The sequence below is a fragment of the Dioscorea cayenensis genome, chromosome 9, assembly GCF_009730915.1.
Source record: "Dioscorea cayenensis subsp. rotundata cultivar TDr96_F1 chromosome 9, TDr96_F1_v2_PseudoChromosome.rev07_lg8_w22 25.fasta, whole genome shotgun sequence".
In the NCBI taxonomy this organism is placed as follows: domain Eukaryota; kingdom Viridiplantae; phylum Streptophyta; class Magnoliopsida; order Dioscoreales; family Dioscoreaceae; genus Dioscorea; species Dioscorea cayenensis.
The window spans coordinates 2,971,684-2,977,683 of record NC_052479.1 but is presented as its reverse complement, the minus strand read 5'-3'; positions in this window follow the sequence as shown (position 1 = coordinate 2,977,683).

Below are 6,000 nucleotides of genomic sequence, written 5' to 3'. Positions count from 1 at the left end.
GTCTCACTCTTAATTTATTATTTATGTTGATGAAGATGTTCCATCATGTGTGGTTCTCTATCCACAAACCAAACTTTGAATTGCTTTATATCTGCTCCCCAATGCATGCTATTTATATTGCTATTAATTCCTTGTTCATCTCCATCATGCACCTTCCTTTTCATTTCTTGCCTTCTTCTTGTCTCTTCTCCAATGATCAAAGTTATCAAACCTTCACCTTCTCCATTAATTCTTCTTTGATGAGCTTCTCTTCCATCACTTTTCATGTTGGATTGTGTTTGGCCTTCTTCTGTTAATCCACCTGCTCCCTTATCTCACTCCTGTCCCTCACTAGCTACAAATATTTTTATTTGTCTTCTATTTTTTTTTTTTATTAAATATAAACAAATCATATGGTAGAGATATGCATAATCATGAAGCTATTTTTATATTGTATTTATAACTTCTGATTGTAAAATTAAGTTAAGATTTGAATATGTCTTCTCAGTAGGACATCATCTTATGTTCTTACGCAAAAAATTTGATGTCAATAGACTAATAAATCATTGACATTTATTTTTTTCATAAATATATGTTTTTATTTCTCACGAATATCTTACGCAAGGACCTAGTGCCAATTGATTTTATATTTATTTTTTTTACTTAGCAGTGTGATTCCTTGATAAAATTATCTTGATAAAATTATCAAGACGTTGATAACTTTGTTCATAATCATTAATTGTTATTATACCCCTCTGAAAACCATGATTTCTTATGTACTCCGCCAAGTAATTGTTGGGTTTTCCTATATTTCTTTTAAACAACTCAATTGACAAAATAAAGAAAATCTAAAACACCACCATTTTTTTTTTTTAATCATTGACCCTCCAAGTGAGAATAGACAAGCTTGATTTATAAAGTAATAGACCTTCCCAACTAGTTTTTTAATACATAAAAATTTGTGACATGACATAATATTTTTAAAAAATTTCTATCTGTTTTTTGAGATATTAGATCATATATTTTATAGCTTAATTGCATATTTGTTTATAAATAAGCCTAAACTCTGGTACTCCAAGTATACACAACAATAAATAAAATATATTTTTATTACTATAATATTAAATTTAAACTTAAAATTATTTATTTAAATAATTCAAATCTCAATCACTTGAACTAACACTTGCCCTTAATTACCACCACTCACTTTTATTCATCCATTTTGAAAGCATGCATATATATATATATATACTATATAACCATAGAGATAAACTTGTATTTTATAAAAATTTCAAGTTATGTGTTCCTATAGACATTTATAAACATGTTTTACGGGTATATAAACAAACATACAATTTTTCTTTTGTTTTTGTGTTTAACATTTAATTTTTGAATTATTGTTTGAAGAAGAGATGTTTTATCAATATTTTTATAATTTAGATGAAATTTTATTATCTTTGTAAAAAAATCATCAACGTTAAAGTATTTGTGCTAAACAACTTTATAGATAATAATTTGAATGATTATTAATATTTAATTTTATTCCCTTGAATGAGTATTAGTAACTTAAATAATTGATTATATATATAATTATTAGAGAACAAATAGGAGACAAAGGGAGAGGAAACAATTGTGTGTAGACGTGGCCATTTTGAACCGAAACCGTGGAACCGAACCGGAACCGAACCGCCAAAAACCGGAACCGGAACCGAAAAAACCGTAACCGTCCTAAAACCGGAACCGGAACCTTCATATAAGGTTCGGTTCCGGTTTCAAAATTTAAAAACCGTGAAACCGGCGGTTCAACCGGCGGTTCCAATCGGCGGTTCCATATACGGTTCCATATGCGGTTCAACCGGCAGTTCCACATACGGTTCAACCAAAGGTTCAAAACAAAAGTTCATATTATATTATATAAATATAATATGAATAATGTCATACTATATAAATAATGTCATTTATGATTAGATTTTTATTTTGTTAATATCATTAATTAGTAATTAATTAAGTAATTGCATATTTAAAGATATTTTAAATAATTAATTAAAGATATTAACCAAATTGATTATTGATTAGGTCTGATTCTGAATACTTGATTAGCCGATTAAGTCTGATTTGTGACATTCGTCCAACTTATATGTACTGTGCCATGCGAAACTTTGTTACTCATGCAAGAGGATAAGTTATAATTAATTGATTATGCCACAAATTATTAGTTACAAATTAAATATGAATTTATTAAAATAATTTAATTAACGAGAAGTACTTAAATATTCAATTCTTTAGTAGAATTCCATATTATTTTTATAATTTAATATAAAAAACAAAGACTAGACTTTATATATCTTCCGTTTTGAAACTTACAAAATTAACGTAGTTCATATTAAATTATATTTATTTTATATAAATGAAAATATACTTGAGTAAAAATGCTCTCATGTAAAAACATTTGAATCATTAAAAAAATTATATAAATAAATAAAATAAAATAAACATGAATATATATGTGTATATATATCAATTTGCTCGATTTTTGTTGATCATTTAAAGATATATATATATATATATATATTCCAATATATAGATAAAACTCCCAAGATTTTCAATTTGTAAACTATGCAACTTATATAAGTATACTAGAAATCAAAAAGAAAAAAAGGAAAAAAATAAAAAAATAAAAAAACAATTCCTAAAGAAAAAAACAAATAACATACATGAACATTAAAAAAATAATAACAACAAAATAAATAAAACATTGAAACTTTGGGTATACCAGTATACCTACTAACTTAACCTACTATCTTATATTAGTATTAAATTAATTCTTGTATTTTTTTGTGTTAATTAATTTGAATTATTGAATTATTTAGTTTAAAAAAACCGAACCGTATGAACCGATCAAACCGGAACCGTTGAACCAAACCGCCCGAACCGGAACCGAACCGCCAAGAACCTTGCCTAGGAGGTTCGATTCCGGTTCAAGGTTTCTTTGAACCGGAACCGGCGGTTCCTGAACCGTGGCCATGTCTAATTGTGTGTACATATAATAACCAAAACAAAGTAAAATAGAAAAATTATCTTTTTCTTGTCAATATCTTGAGCCTTGTGTAGATTAGTTTAATACTTTAATGCAAACGTTAGAAAATGAGATACATGGTATCTTATGCTTAGAAAATACAAAGACAAGGAGGCCAATTCCAACTCACATCTTTGAATCCCTAGACAGAATCAAACATTTCCCAAAGCATCAAACCAATTTTTGTACTGAATATTGCATTTGTTTATTGTTTTTATATGGATTCATGTCTTGCAGAGGTCAAAGAATGGAAAAAAAAAAGTAGAAGATTAAAAGTACATGTGCATGAATTGATGGATAAATCATTGATGTTATATAAAGGAGATCATGCAACTAACTGCCTCCTAACCAATGTATAATATATATATATATATACTTCATTTTAATTTTTAAGTTTAATGAAATTATGTATTTTGATCTCTCCCACTGTTTATTGGCATATTTTTCCACATCAATTTTCATACCATCATTTAAAAATTATTTGTAAATCTCTTTAAAATGATGACAGCTACTTCAGCATGAAATTAACAACCATAAAATGAATAATGACTCAAATTTTATGATCCGTACTTGTGGGTTTAATCTGTTGTGTATGGCTCATATACACAAGTAAACTACCAGATATGGGAACGGAGTGGAGTGGCGTGACAACATCTGTCATATTGTGGGAGCATCAGTTTGATAGGTTGAGTGCGGGGGAAACGCCCCGCGGTAGGATACAAGGGTAATTTGTATTTTGTTAGGATTATGATTTGATAATCTTGTAATTTGTATCCGGATAGGATTTGTATCCGGATAGGTTTAAAATATGGATATGTTTAGAATTTAGATAGGGTTAGGATCCAAATATGTTTGTATTTGGATAAATTTAGGTTTTTACTTATAAATATTTGTAACCCTAGTCTTTTGTCTCAACCGTGAGGAGAGACAAGTGAATAAGAGGATTACGGCTGTTCCACTCCCGAGGACGTAGGCACATTGCCGAACCTCGTAAATCTTGTGTGCTTTTATTGTCTCACTGCTCTCTTGATTTCCCTGCGGATCCTCTATTTTACCTAACTATTTTCCTAACAAGTGGTATCAGAGCGAGTTTTTTGCTAGAAGGATGAACTCTATTACAAAATTCGATGTGGAAAGGTTCAATGGAACTGGGAATTTCGGATTATGGCAGCGGAGGGTAAAGGATTTGCTAGTGCAGCAAGGGATGTTGAAAGCATTAGAAGAGAGAAAGCCTCAAGGTTTAGAAGACCAAGTTTGGTTGGATTTACAAACAAAAGCGGCGGCACTTATTCGGTTGTGTTTGGCGGATGATGTTATGTATCACGTCATGGATCTCTCGTCTCCGGTGGAGGTCTGGAAGAAATTGGAGGGTCGATATATGCCGAAATCTCTGACAAATAAGTTGTATCTGAAGCAGAAACTGTACGGCCTGAAGTTGCAGGAAGGTGCAGATCTGGTACAACATATCAATTTCTTCAATCACACAGTCAGTGATTTGCAGAGAATTGAGGTCGTTATTGAAGATGAAGACAAAACTATGATTTTGCTGTGCTCTTTACCGCCTTCATATGAGCATCTAGTGACTACACTCACATGGGGGAAAGATACGCTCAAAGTAGATGAGATCACTACGCGTTGTTAGCCCACAATCAGCAGAAGCAAAATAATGCTGAAGGTTCTCAAACGGAAGTGTTGTATGTGAAAGGCAACCAGGAAACTGGGAGAAGGCAGGGGAAAGATGATTTCAGCAAAAGGAATTCCAGAGTCAGAAGATTTGTTCAATGTTATAAGTGCCAACAGATGGGGCATATTAGGAAAGACTGTCCAAACAAGAAGCAACAGATTGATGAAAGGAACAATAATTCATCACAGTTTGCTAATGTGATGCAGCGCGGTGATTCAAATTGTAGTGATGGGGATCTGCTTTCAGTTTCATCATGTAAAATCTCAGATTCATGGATTTTGGATACAGGATGTTCGTTTCACATGACATGGAACAAGGACTGGTTTGATTCATACAAATCAGGGGATTTTGGTTTTGTCTACATGGGCAATGATAAAGCTTGTGCTATTGCTGGAAAAGGGCAGATCAAGATTCGGATGCATAATGGTGTTGTTCGGACTTTGTGTGATGTTCGACATGTTCCAGAATTAAAGAAGAATCTGATTTCTTTGGGTACTTTGCATAGAAACGGTTTTGGCTATAAAACCGAAAAGGATTGCATTGTGGTGAGTAAGAATGGTTTGATAGTGATGAAAGGAGAAAGGAGTGTTAGGAATATCTACACGTTGATGGGAAATACAGTTATAGGTGGAGTTGTTGTTGCAGTTACAAAATCAGATCAAGGCAATCACTACAGGGAAGTTCAAGCATTGCTTGGACTTGATCAATGTCTCTAATGCTAAAGAGACATGGCACTCAATCTATTTGGAAGATAAGAAGCTCCCTGGTTTATATCTTCATGGGGTATATTCGCCAAGGTGGAGATTGTTGTGTATGGCTCATATACACAAGTAAACTACCGGATGTGGGAGCGGAGTGGAGTGGGCGTGACAACATCATCGTCATATAGTGGGAGCATCGGTTTGATAGGTTGAGTGCGGGAAACGCCCATGGTGAGGATACTAAGGGTAATTTGTATTTTTGTTAGGATTATGATTTGATAATCTTGTAATTTGTATCCGGATAGGATTTGTATCCGGATAGGTTTAAAATATGGATATGTTTAGAATCCAGATAGGGTTAGAATCCAAATAGGTTTGTATTTGGATAAATTTAGGTTTTTACCTATAAATATTTGTAACCCTAGTCTTTTGTCTCAACCGTGAGGAGAGACAAGTGAATAAGAGGATTACGGCTGTTCCACTCCCGAGGACGTAGGCACATTGCCGAACCTCGTAAATCTTGTGTGCTTTTATTGTCTCACTGCTCTCTTGATTTCCCT